The sequence below is a fragment of the Balaenoptera physalus genome (genome assembly GCF_965194825.1).
Source record: "Balaenoptera physalus genome assembly, chromosome: 2".
Classification (NCBI taxonomy): Eukaryota; Metazoa; Chordata; class Mammalia; order Artiodactyla; family Balaenopteridae; genus Balaenoptera; species Balaenoptera physalus.
In genome coordinates, this window is record NC_138883.1 from 47,813,603 (window position 1) to 47,828,350 (window position 14,748).

Here is a 14,748-nt window from a genome sequence, read left to right on the forward strand (position 1 = left end):
ATTTATCCTAGCTTTTCTATTTGCCTGATATATCTTTTCCATGCTTTTGTTTCCAACCTTTCTATATTCTTACTTTTAGCTATAGCTTTTGTGAAGATTTGTAGACATTCAGTTCAATCCTGCTTCATTACTGTGAAACAGGTGTCCCCCAGCAACATTTGGCAATAATAGTTTGTCATAAAGATATGCTTCTTCCTTCATAATAGTTTTCTCATTTTTTGTTCAGTTTTGGAAATTGGTAAAACATAGGGAAGATTAGCAGCTGGAGGGTAGAAAGTGATTGAGTATATTAGAATGCCACGGAGAAAAAAAACTATAATAAATGAAGAAAATTCAAACTGTGGGAGTGATCTTCAGATGAAATCAGACATTACATGAGAGATTTAAGGATAAGAGAAAACAAGAAATTATGGTTTTAGAATCTGTAAGAAAGGGTAGGCTTTAAATAGTGCAATTTAAAGCTAACACCAGTACAACACCCAATGCCTGGACTAAAAGGATCTGAAATGCCCATGAACAGGACTGTGAAAGACCACTAAAAGGATATAAATATCCAAAACTTATAAAGCAAGACTTGGGGATCAAGTAATAAGCATAATTTTGATGAGAACCTGTATTTGCATATCTATATGTAATCTGCACCTGAGATTTTTGTATTCTAAATGGCTTATTGTATATGCTATGTGCTGGTCAACTATGATTCACGACTCTCCTTCCCAAACCTTCTCTTCTTCCAGTATTCCTTATTTAAATAAATGACATCCCCCCGTTTGGTTAAGCCAGAAGTCTGGAAGTAGCCTTGATTCATCTTTTCCTCGCAATCAAAGCCTATTGATTCTGTCTCTTAAGTATCTCTTGAATCAGTCCACTTTTTCTTCCTCTTCTCTTCCAACTTCCTAACTCATTTCCTCTAACTGCCTCCTAACTGGTTTCTCCACATATATTTGTACAGCATCCTCTCCTCCATTCTGTACATAGCGCCTAGAATGATCTTTTAAAAATGCAAGTGACTATGTCACTTCCCTGCTTAAACATATAAAACAAAAAAATTAACAAACAGAAAACTTCAATGGCTTCCCTCCTATTACTCTCAGAATAGAAACCAAACCTACAATAAGGCCTCAGAGATCTGGCTCCTGTCTCTCACTGCAGCCCTGCTGGCTTTCCTTTCAGTACTTCAAAATCAGTTCAGTGCTGTTCCCTCTGCCTAAACCACTTTCCCCTCTATTCTTCGCCCAGCCCACTCCTCCTCATTTTTCTTGTTTTAGCTTTGATATCTCTAAAATCCATTCTGACCTCCCAAATAGGTTACATAATCCCCTGTTGAAAGCTCCCACAGGGAGCTTTCTGCTACTGCACAATCTCAGTGCACTTATAGATGCTTGTATAATGTTGGTGTCCCTTGCTCTCTTAACAGTTCCATGAGGGCTGGACCTTGTCTATCTCATTCCTCTTTGGATCACCAGTCCTGAGCATATTACTTGGCACATGGTAGGATCTTAATATTTAGCAAATGATCAACACACGAAAAGAAAGAAAGAACGAATGATCATTGAATAGAGAATCTGTGATATGGTAAAGGAGTATAAAGCAAAGCTCTAGTCCTCAGGTAGAAATCTAAGGAAATTCTCCCTTCAGAGGAGGATTAGTAATTAACATAGGGAACCATCTTTTGAAGGGCCACATGAATGGTTCTTTTATGATTCTTTATTTTTCCCTTTGTTCGGGCTTCTACCTGGAAGAACCAGGCTCAGGATTTTGGTATACTCAAACCATACCAGTAAAATGCAGAAGGAAGGTAATCTGTATCCCTGTTTTTCAGATAAGGCAATTAAGTTCAGAGATCAAAATTACTGTTCACGGTCTCAAAGAAATTTTGTGACCTTTGAACTAAGATGATGCTATATGTTTCCTGTGTTTGACATTGAGGTATGGCCACTATTCTAAAACTGTTTTTATGATTAAATAAGGCCTGTGAGTAGACAGTCTGATACTGAGAAATGAATCATTCCAAATCCTAAAAGTGTCTCCAACTGAATGTCAGTGTAATGCAGTAATCCTTCCTTCCTGAGGTAACAACATTGTTCTCAAAACGGAGATCGTGCCTCATAAAATACATCATGACTACGGTGAACTGAATTATGGAAACAAAACTTTTTAGGCACCAGACTTCCAAGTTATCTGTGTCACCGAAGTGCAATTCTCTCTAAATTTGTAATTCTCTTTTCCTTGGCCCCAGCTCTTCCAAAATAGCTTCCTAGCAGCGTCATGCATTTTCCTTTCAACATGATGCTCTGGTTGTGTGACTAACACTGACCAAATTTGCCCTTGACGAGAGTCTTCCTCACTGCTTGACCAAGCCTGTCACCACTTCCCTTAAATGCAGGGGTATTCAGTGATCTCTCAGACACTCCTCCTTGGGGTCTGGGTGTGGCCTCACAATCTAGCCAAGTCAGTTTGAGAGAGTCCAGTAAACTCTTTCGGCTGAACCAGGCTGATTTCACTTTTTTGCTTCAATCGTTATCATCTAATTGTTGAGACACTTGGTCATTTTAAGGAAAAACTGACAGAATTTACTCAAAATGTTTGTGCAATGTAGCCTAGTTCCATGGCAACGGAAAGTAAATCACTGAAAGAACAAAATTTTTAGTGGAAGAATCATGATAAGAATATGACTAAGAAAAGTCTCTATTCAAACTATACCTCACATCGGCCAATTACTTGAAAAAAGTACCTAAAGTATTTTTGAACCAGCTCTCTAATCCTCAAAACTTTTAAATTGCTTGTGGATGTACTATTTCATGCAGCTTACTTTTTTCTTTCTTTTACATTCTCAGCACAGCAACATGCTGTAAGAATGATTAGGGACTGATGTTGTATTTAACAAGGTCATCACTAAGTTTTTTATTTCTCAATCTATAATTTTCATAGAGAATGTATCATATGTCTAATCACATTAAAGGAATGATAGAAAGGGAGATAAAAGGTAATGATTAAGAGTTTAACAAATAATAAGAAAAATAAGACTAACATACACAAGTATGCAGGGATAAACAGCAATATGTAATCAAATGCTAGATTGTTTAGTACCCAGAGTTAGTGAGGATGCAGAGAAATAAACAAGTTAAAACATTGTTTCTGAGGAAGTAAATTGATAAAATCTTTTTTTTTTAATTGAGAAGGTCTATTAAATTTTCTATCATGATTTTGTTTTTCCAAAATGCAGGTATAAAATTTGGATGTGGGTTTTACAACCAGGGCTACTTTTTCATTTTTAACTTTTTTTCATGGAAAATTTTAAACACATATGAAAATAGAAAAATGCGTTTTCATGTACACATCACCAAACCTCTAGAAATAATCACAAGGCTGACTTCTTCATACCTTTCAGAGTTTAACTCAAATCACCTCAAAGAGGTCTTCCATGATCATTCTATTTAAAACTGTATCCTCAGAACATCCTCTACATTTCCCTTATTTCCCACCATAATATTTATTACTTTCTAACATATTATACTTTAAAAATATTATATTTCCTATCTATTTGGAATGCAGTAAACTATATGAAGGTAGGGATTATCAAATGTTTTCTTCATTGGTATATCCCGTACCTAGAACAATGTCTGACACATGGAAGGGCTCAATAATGAATGAATGAATGAATGAATGAATATGTATCGATATGGAGAGATGTCCATCATAAGTTTAAAGAAACTGAACAATTGCAACACAGTTTGAGTAATATTATACCATGCTGAAGGGAAAGAAATAGATTGTGACAGAGGTAGTAGCACTCAACAGATATTCTTCACTCCACACTCCACATTTCCCAGCTTACTTGCAGCTATGACCAATAAATTGTAATTGGATGCGGAGAATTATGGGCTGAGGCAGTAAAAAGTCCATGTGAGATTTTACAGTCTATTTTCACTGCTATGGTGACCAAAGGGGCCTTGTATTCCAGCGTGTGACCACAACGTGGTGGAATCTCCCTACCCTGGGTCCCTGAGTGACTGCATGGAGAAACCACCCTGCCAATCTGTGTAAGACACGCAGCATTGGCAGGAAATAAACTTTTGTTGTGTTAAGTCACCAAGACTTTGGGGGTTGTTTGTTATTGCAACATAATCTAGCCTATCGGGATGAACACATGTACAAAAAATTGTATTCATAAACACTTAATGAATAGTTAAGCAGGAACCATTATCTTACATATTATCTTATTAAACCCTCACAAACCCCTGTAAGCCAGTACTATTACAATGAGGAAACTGAGGCAGCATGAGGACAAATAACTGGTCCAAGGCTGCCAGCTAAATGAAAAAGCTGGAAATGGAACCCAGGCAGTTTGGAGTAAGAGCTACCAAGCTGTTAACAGTAGCTATCCCTTACAAAACAGAAACAGACTCACAGACATACAGAACAGACTTGTGGTTGCCAAGAGGGAGCGGGGAGGGGGTGGGATGGACTAGGAGTTTGGGATTAGCAGATGCAAACTATTATATACAGGATAGATAAACAACAAGGTCCTACTCTACAGCACAGGGAAGTATAATCAAGATCCTGGGATAAACCATAATGGACAAGAATATGAAAAAAAGAATGTGTGTATGTGTATAAGTGAGTCACTCTGCTGTACAGCAGGGATTAGCACAACACTGTAAATCAACTACACGTCAATAAAAAACAAACAAACAAACAAAAAAAAACCGGTAGTTATCTCTGAGGGCAGGGCTATGGGGACTTATCACTCTTTGTTCTTCATTTCTGCAATGTTGCAAATTTTTAATCATTCATTACCTTTGCAGTAGGCAATAAACAAATAGATAAATTATGTTTAGATACTTCAAAACTATGAATTCAGAGATGGAAGTCAAGTGACCACTGGAGCTTGGCATAATTAAGAAATGTCTAAAAATGGCCCTCTACCATCTATAGGCATACCTGGTTTTATAGGTGAATTTCAGCAAATAAAGTGAATCATATTGTATTTCACAATAAAATTGGATTTGTTTCATAGGAGAAAAATACCCCTATATGTTTTAACTTTTGGCAAGGAAGGAATTAATAAAATGGCCACGCCCATAGCAGGATGAATGTTGTAGTTTTGGGGATGTTGTGTGGTTTTTCCCGTACTTCTGTCTGTCCCTCAGTACCTGCAGGGGATTGGTTCAAGCATCCCTTGTGGACACCAAAATCCGCAGATGCCCAAGTCCCTTATGTAAAATGGTATAGGGCTTCCCTGGTGGCGCAGTGGTTGAGAATCTGCCTGCCAATGCAGGGGACACGGGTTCAAGCCCTGGTCTGGGAAGATCCCACATGCTGCGGAGCAACTAGGCCCGTGAGCCACAGTTACTGAGCCTGCGCGTCTGGAGCCTGTGCTCCGCAACGGGAGAGGCCGCGATAGTGAGAGGCCCGCGCACCGCGATGAAGAGTGGCCCCCGCTTGCCGCAACTAGAGAAAGCCCTCGCACAGAAACGAAGACCCAAACACAGCCATAAATAAATAAATAAATAAAATTAAAAAAAATAAAAAATAAAATGGTATATTATTTGCATATAACCTATGCACATCCTCCCCATATACTTTAAACAATCTCTAGATTACTTATAATACGTAATACAACGCAAATGCTATGTAAACCGTTGCCGATACATGGCAAATTCAAGTTTGGCTTTTTGGGAACTTTCTGGAATTTTTGTTTTTAAGTTTTTGATCCACAGTTAGTTGAATCCATGGATGCAGAACCTGTAGATATGGAGGGCTAACTGTACTTAAGAGCGCTCTTTAAAAGAAAAGCAATAATAATAAAATAATTCCTTATAGTTAAACATGGCTTTATTAAGTGTGTATTTTAAATGTTCTATTCAGCCATATTTAAACAAAATATACATGGCATAATATACAATAATCCAGTATACATGTAGTTTTGCTGGCTGCCCAGGCTCTGAATCCCCATTTGGGGAATTGAACAACATATGACTTTTGACAGGAGGAAACTGAAAGGCCAAAATACTGGTCCTCCCAGACTCTGGGCAGCTAACCGGGTTCTTGGGTACCTGGACTCTCTTGGCCTCTATCATTGTCTGAGGCTGGTTCTCGCCAGCCTTCGCACCGATTCTGTAAACTAACTACTCTTCCAGAATTGGTTTCTTTTGCATGGAAGCAAGAACCTGACTACCAACCAGGCAGTAGCTACTGACAGCTATATAATCTGAAGGCACGGTATTAGGAGAAAATGAGCCACCCTTGAAGGATTCAAGAACAAGACAGAAATCTATAATATGATAATAAATGCCATAAAAGCACTTTGACCAGATTTGAGATACTTTCGTACCACCACATTTCTCCCAGGCTTGATCTTTTGCTTCCTCTCCAGGAATCTCTGTCGTATCTGAGTATTCCCTGACTCCACACATAAAATGCCTATGCTTAACTCCCATCTTTCATCTTTCATTTATAACATCCCAGTTTCAAAAAGGTGTCATTATGGATCATGATCTACTCAACAGTAAAAATGCTTTAAATTTGTGGTTGAATGTTACAGAAAACAAATCACTGAACAGTTTTTTTAGGTTAGGTTCAAAAGTATAAAATAAAACACCACCTCACCTATAAGAAAATGAAAATTACCTGAGTTTCATTTGCCTTATCTCACAGTATTCATATGAGGATCAAAATGAAACAATTGATGATCATTTTTAGAGATTTATTATTTTAAGATATGAACCACATTTCATTAAATCTTAAGATACACCTATTGTAAGATGCACTATTAGTTTATTATATACCACTAAGAAAGAAAAATATGGCCAATTAAAAACTGCAACACATACTTTCTTATCACTTGAACACTACCATTTAGTAAAAGAGCCCTTTATACTTATCTAGACACAGGTTGTTATATCTAGTTCTTGTGCACATACTGAGAGAAAAATATGAATGAAATAAATTGGTTAAGGTAGTCTTAAAACTTCTCATTGAGTCCAACATTCCTCAATCATTTCTCAATTCAATCACTGATATTCATGTTTTCCCACATAATATCAATACCTATTCCATCAAGAATGTTGGCGATGCAGCATTTCTTGTAAGAATCTGTAAAATGTTTTTCTGGTTCAAAATGGCAACACAGGAGAATCCTGAACTCACCTCTCACAGACACACTGAATCTACACCTACACACAGAACAATTTCCTTCGAAAGATATCCAGAAACTAGCTGAACAGCTCTTATACATTAGAGGAACCAAAAAACCCACATCAAAACGGGTAGGTGAGACGCCATCTCACCATAAACCTCACCCCCATGCGGTGACATAAAACCGGGAGAGAACTCACAACTCTCGGCTTCTCCCTGAGGAGCGAAGGGTTTGGACCCCACAGCTGGTGCTACACCTTTTAAGACTTCCACCTCAGAAATGGACCCCAAAACATCTAGCTCTGAAAGCCAACAGGGCTTGCATTCATGAGACCCACAAGGCTATAGGGAACTAATCGAATAGACAGTTCTTAGAGTGCGTGGATTGTCGGTGGCTAATCCTCCAGGGCCCAGTGCAGAGGCAGCAGGCTGAAACGCCCAGTCTCTCCAGGAGAGAGGACTATCAGCTTGTTAATAGTTGCGGTCTGAGGAGCTAGCTGCACTCCTCTCCAGAGACCAGGGAGGCCCATGGGGGCCACCTTCATGCTCTCTCTCTGCCCTGCTCCAGACTGCTGGTGCCTCTGAGAAAGGAGCTTATGCACACTTCTGCCACCCGGGGTTCTGGGACTGCCGCAGAGAGGACACACCTCCTGCTAACCTGGCACTGGTGACCAGCGGGCCTTGTGTTCATGGGTTCAATGGGATGATAGCAAATAAAGAAACAGTTTTAGAAGGGATATCCCCCCCAGGGCTCAGCGCAGAGGGCGCAGACAGATACATCACCTAGTCTTTCCCCGAGGAGGTATATTTACACCTTTAAAAGGTGCTGCCTCAGGGTCTGGCTTCCATTCAGTCTGCGTCCAGGTGCTAACTGAGATCCTCCCCTTTGGGACGCTGACAGGGCTTGGCACACCCTCAGCTACTGGGAGCCTATAAAAACACGAAAGGCTGCAGGGATAACCACAAAGGTTTAAGAGAAAAGCATGAGCTAGGGCAGGGCTGAATGATAAGGTGCATCTCCTAAATGAGACCACTCCTTCAAGACTGAGAGAGGTGGCATTAGAGCCAACATAGAGAGTCAAAGAAAATGGAAGACACAGAGAAATACGTTCCAAACGAAGGAACAGGATAAACTCCCAGAAAAAGACCTTAATGAAATGCAGTTAAATTCAGAATAATCTAATGTTGTAATGGTGGTAGGTTAATCACTTATAAACCTAGACAATAACTACAGCTACTATAATTTGTTAATGTGTACACAAGATAAAAAGATATAAATTGTGAAATCAAAAATATAAAATGTGGGTGGGGGGTAAAAATGTAGAGCTTTACAATGTGTTCAAACTTAAGTTATTATCAACTTAAAATAGACTTAAAAGATATTTCATGTAAGCCTCATGATAATCACAAAACAAAAACCTATAGTAGATACACACAAGATAAAGACATTTAAGGTTACCACTACAGAAAATCATCCGATCACACAGAAGAGAGCAAGAGAAGAAGAAAGGAACAAAGGAATTACAAAACATCCAGAAAACAATCAACAAAATGGTAATAAGTTCATACCTATAGATAATTACTTTATATGTAAATGGACTTCAGAAAATTCTCCAATTGAAAGATATAGAATGGCTGATGGATTAAAAACAACAACAACGAAAAATAAGACCCAAATATATACTGCCTACAAGAGACTCACATCAGCTTTAAGGACACACACAGACAGAAAGTGAAGATATGGGAAAAAATAGTCTATGCAAACAGAAACCAAGAGAAAGCTGTGGTAGCTATACTTACATCAGACAAAACAGACTTAAAAACAAACCTGTAATAGGAGATGAAGAAGGTCTTTATATAATGATAAAGGGGTCAATCCAACAAGAGGATATAGCATTTGTAGATTTACATGCACCCAACATAGGAACACCTAAATATATAAAGCAAATATTAATAGACTTAAAGGGAGAAACAGATAGCAATACAATAATAGTAGGGCACTTCAATACTCACTTTCATCAATGGATACATCAACTAGACAGAAAATCAATAAGGAAACATTGGACTTCAAAAACACATTAGACCAGATGAACTTAACACACATTTATAGAACATTCCATCCAAAAGTAGCAGAATACACATTTTTCTCAAGCACACCTAAAACATTCTCCAGGATAGATCATATGTTAGGTCACAAAACAAGTCTCAATAGATCTAAGAAGACTGAAATCATACTGAGCATTTTTCTCAACCATGGTATGAAACTAGAAATCAATTACAAGAAGGAAACTGGAAAATCCACAAATACATGCAGATTAAACAACATGCTACCAAACAATCAATGTGCCAAAGAAGAAATAAAAAGAGAACTCAAAAAATATCTTGAGACAAATGAAAATGGATATACAACATACAAAAATTTATGGGCTATAGCAAAAGCAGTTCTAAGAGGGAAGTTCATACTGATAAATGCCTACATCAAGAAACAAGAGTGATCTCAAATAAACAACCTAACTTTACATCTTAAGGAACTACAAAAAGAAGAACAAACTAAGCCCTTAGTCAGTAGAAGGAAGGGCATAATAAAGATCAGAGTGGAAATGAATGAAATAGAGACTAAAAAGACAACAGAAAAGATTGATGAAACTAAGCTGGTTCTTTGAGAGGATAAACTAAATCAACAGCTTTAGCTAGACTAACCAAGAAAAAAAGGGGAGAGGGCTCAAATAAGGTCAGAAATGAAAGAGGAGAAATTATAACTGATACCACAGAAATACAAAGGTTTATAGGAGAATATGATGAACAATTATATGCCAACAAATTGGACAACCTAGAAGAAATGGACAAATTCCTAGAAACATACAATCTATCAAGACTGAATCATGAAGAAACAGAAAACCCGACTAGACCAATTACTAGTAAGGAGATTGAATCAGTAATCAAAAACCTCCCAACAACAAAAGTCCAGGACCAAGTTGGCTTCACTGGTGAATTTTTCCAAATTCAACAATTTAATACCTATACTTCTCAAATGCTTCCAAAAAATTGAAGAAGACAGAATGCTTCCAAACAAATTTTACAAGGCCAGCATTACCATGATACCAAAACCAGACAAAGGGCTCCACAAAAAAAGAAAATTACAGGCCAATATCCTTGATAAACATAGACACAAAAATCCTCAACAAAATATTAACAAACTGAATTCAACAATACATTAAAAGGATCACACACCATGATCCAGTGGGATTTATTCCAGGGATGCAAGAATGGTTCAAAATCTACAAGTCAATCAACTTAATACACAACATTAACAAAATTAAGGATAAGAATCATATGATCATCTAAGATGCAGAAAAAGCATTTGACAAAATTCAACATCCATTCTTGATAAAAACGCTCAACAAAGTGGGTATAGAGGGAACATACCTCAACATAAGGAAGGCCATATATGACAAGCCCACAGCAAACATCATTCTCAATGGTGAAAAACTGAAAGCTTTTCCTCTAAGATCAGGAACAAAACAAGGATGCCCACTCTTGACATTTTTATTTAACATAGTCCTGGGAGTCCTAGCCAGAGCAATTAGGCAAGAAAAATAAAGGGCACCCAAATCAGAAAGGAAGAGTAAAACTGTCTTTATTTTCAAGTGACATGGTATTATACATAGGAAACCCTAAAGTTTAAAGACTTCACAAAAAAACTGTTAGAACCAACAAATTCAGTAAAGTTCAGGAAACAAAATCAATGTACAAGAATCAGTTGTGGTTTTCTACACTAATAACAAACTACCAGAAAGAGAAATTTAAAAAACAGTCTTATTTACAATTGCATCAAAAGAACAAAATGCCTACAAATATACATATATATATCCAAGGATGTGAAAGACCTGTACACTGAATACTACAAGACACTGATGAAAGAAATTGAAGCTGAAGAAGTCACAAATAAATGGAAAGATATTCTGTGTTCATGGATCAGAAGAATTAATATTGTTAAAATGTTCATACTAACCAAAGCAATCAACAGATTAAATGCAATCCCTATCAAAATTCCAATGGCATTTTTCACAGACATAGAACAAATAAGTCTAAAATCTGACCCCGAATAGCCAAAGCAATCCTGAGAAAGAACAAAGTTTCAGGCATCACACTTCCTGATTTCAAACTATATTACAAAGCAGTAGTATCAAAACAATATGGTAGTGACTTCCCTGGTGGCTCAGTGGTTAGGAATCTACCTGCCAACTCAGGAGACAGGGGTTTGATCCCTGGTCTGGGAAGATCCCACATGCTGTGGAGCAACTAAGCCCATGTGCCACAACTACTGAGCCTGTGCTCTAGAGCCCACGAGTCACAACTACTGAGCCTGCGTGCCACAACTACTGAAGCCCGCATGCTCTAGGGCCCATGTGCCACAACTACTGAGCCCGCATGCTGCAACTACTGAAGCCCACACGCCTAGAGCCTGTGCTCCGCAACAAGAGAAGCCATCTCAATGAGAAGCCCATGCACCACAATGAAGAGTAGCCCCCGCTCACTGCAACTAGAGAAAGCCGGCACGCAGCAACAAAGACCCAACGCAACCAAAAATAAATAAATAAATAAATTTATTTAAAAAACAATACGGTATTGGCATTGAAAACAGACACATAGATCAATGGAACAAAACAAAGAACCCAGAAATAAACACATACATGTATGATAAGTTAATTTACAACAAACAAACAAGAATAGGCAATGGGTAAAGGATAGTCTCTTCAATAAACAGTGCTAGAAAAAGCGACAACTACATGCAAAAGAACGAAACTGGACCCCTATCTTACATCCTACACAAATATCAACTCAAACTGGATTAAATACTCAAACATAAGACCTAAAACCATAAAACTCCTAGACGAAAACATGGGGGTAAGCTCCCTGACATCAGTCTTGGCAGTAATTTTTTAGATTTGATACCAAAAGCAAAAATAAACAAGTGGGACTACATCAAACTAAGAAGCTTCTGTACAGAAAAGGAAACCATAAACAAAATGAAAAGGCAACCTACCAAATGGGAGAAAACATTTGCAAACTATATATCTGACAAGAGGTTAATATCCAAAATATATAAAGAACTCATACAACTCAATAGCAACCCCCCCAAAACAAAACAAACAAAAACCCTCCAAAAGACAAAACCCCAATTTGATTAAAAAATGGGCAGAGGAGCTGAATAGACAGCTTCCAGTGTAGACATATGTAAGGCCAACAGGTGTATGAAAAGGTGCTCAATTGTCACTAATCATTAGGGAAATGCAAGTCAAAACCATAACGAGATATCACCTCACACCTGTTAGAATGGCATCATCAAAAAGACAGATAACAAGCATTGGTAAGGGTCTGGAGAAAGGGGAACCCTTGTGTCCTACTGGTGAGACTGTAAATTGGTGCAGCCACTATGGAAAATAGTATGGCGGTTCCTCAAAAAATTAAAAATAGAACTATCATATGATCCAGCAATCCCACTGTGGGTATTTATCCGAAGGAAACAAAATCTCTATCTTATACATCAAAAGATATATGCACCCCCATGTTCATAGCAGCATTACAGACAATAGCCAAGACATGCAAACCACCTGTGCATCCACTGACAGGTGAGTAGATAAAGAAGTTTAGGCACATCCGCACATGGTGGAATATTACTCAGCAATAAAAAAGAAGAAAATCTTGCCATTTGTGAAAACATGGATGGACCCTGAAAGCATTATGCTAAGTGAAAAAAGTCAGACAGAGAAAGACAAATACTATATAATTTCATTTATATGTAGAATCTAAGCAAAAGACTAATTCATACATACAGAGAACAAATTGGTGGTTGCCAGAGTAGGGGGATGGGGGGTGAAATGAGAGGAAGGTGGTCAAAAGATACAAACTTCCACTTATAAGATAAATAAGGTCCAGAGATATAATGTGATATATGGTGACTATAGTTAACAATACTGTACTATATATCTGAAAGTTGGTAAGAGAATAAATCCTAAAAGTTCTCATCACAAGAAAAAAATCTGTAACTATGTGTGGTGATAGACGTTAACAAAACTGACTGTGGTGATCATTTCCCAATATTTACATATATCAAATCATTATGTTGTACACCTAAACCTAATATAATGTTATATGCCAATTATATTTCTATTAAAAAAAAGAATCCATAAAATAAATAAAAATCACCAGAGGACACACCAACGGTTCTATTAAACTAGAAGTTGACATTGTCACCTGGCTACCTTGGGCTGCTCATTGCAACAGTCAAAGAAAGAGGGTCACTGTCTGGTCAGAGTGACTGACTTTGTTGAAGAGGAATTGGGTTCCTATGGCACAATGAGGGTAAGGAGTAGTATGTCTCAAATGCAGATCTTTTGGGGTACCTCTTAGAACTCCTGTGGTCTCTGATACATTTTATAATTAATTGTTTCACTCTGATAAATGATAAATTTTACAGGGTTCTTTTGCTCAGGAGGAGCTCATTGTAAACATAGGGCAAGAAGTCTGAAAGAAAACAAGGCTATATGTTTCTTAAGATTAGTGGTGTTTATTTTTGTTTATGTCTTAATTCTTTTGTATGTTTAAGGGTAAAAACAAGGATAGATACAGAGATATTTGAAGTTATGAGAATACATCAATCAGCAAAAGAGTTATCTGAAATTTAAGTCTCACAAATAAGCAGAAAATATTATTTCTGGCAGACTATATATGGTGTTAATTCTTTGCACCGTATTAAGAACAATTTCAATAAGTAGAAATTTATGGTACAAGGCAAGGAATGGGAGCTACTAGCCACGTAACTTCGGCAAATTACTTAACATCTCTGAAACTCTTTCCCAATCTGTAAAATGAGGGCACGTGCTAGTTAGGTAAGACGCTTTGTAAGTGGGAGTTCAGAGAAAAGTCAGTTTTCTTCTCCTAACCCAGGGTTTCTCAACTTCAGCAATACTGACATTTCAGGCCAGGTAATTCTTTATTGTGGGGAGCTGTCCTTTGTATTGTAAAACATGTCGCAGCGTGCCTGATCTCTACCCATATCTACCCTCTATCATTTGGAGAGATGCCAGTAACACCTCTCTCCCAGACTTGAGGTTGAAAATGACCACACATTGCCAACTGCCTCCTGAGAGGCAAAATCGCCGCAGCTGAGAATCATTGTCCTAACCTCCGTGTTCATCCAAAAAGGATCTGAGCGAGAAATAAAACGTAGTCTCGGAGTAGAATGCAGGGGTCCCACCTCACAGAGGCAGGATGTGTGACTCAGAAAACTGGGGATGAGGAGCTTCGAGCCTCCAGCGAGTAGCCGAAGTCCTAATCAATGAATGAACTGACTACGAAGGGAAGGTGCAACGAGGGGCAAACGAAGAGGGCAAGAAGCCGAGACTCTGGTCTCTGAGAACCAAAGATGCACACATTGGTCACCACTTACAGTGCTTCGCTGACTCCGAGGCAAAATTATGTCCAGTTAAACCGAGACGCTGAGGCCGCGGGGGAAGCCTTAGGGAGCGAGGAGCAGGTGCCGCGCGGGGCCGAGATTCCTTGCCGGCATTCGTTGCCGGCACGCCTACCTGGTGGAGTCCCCGC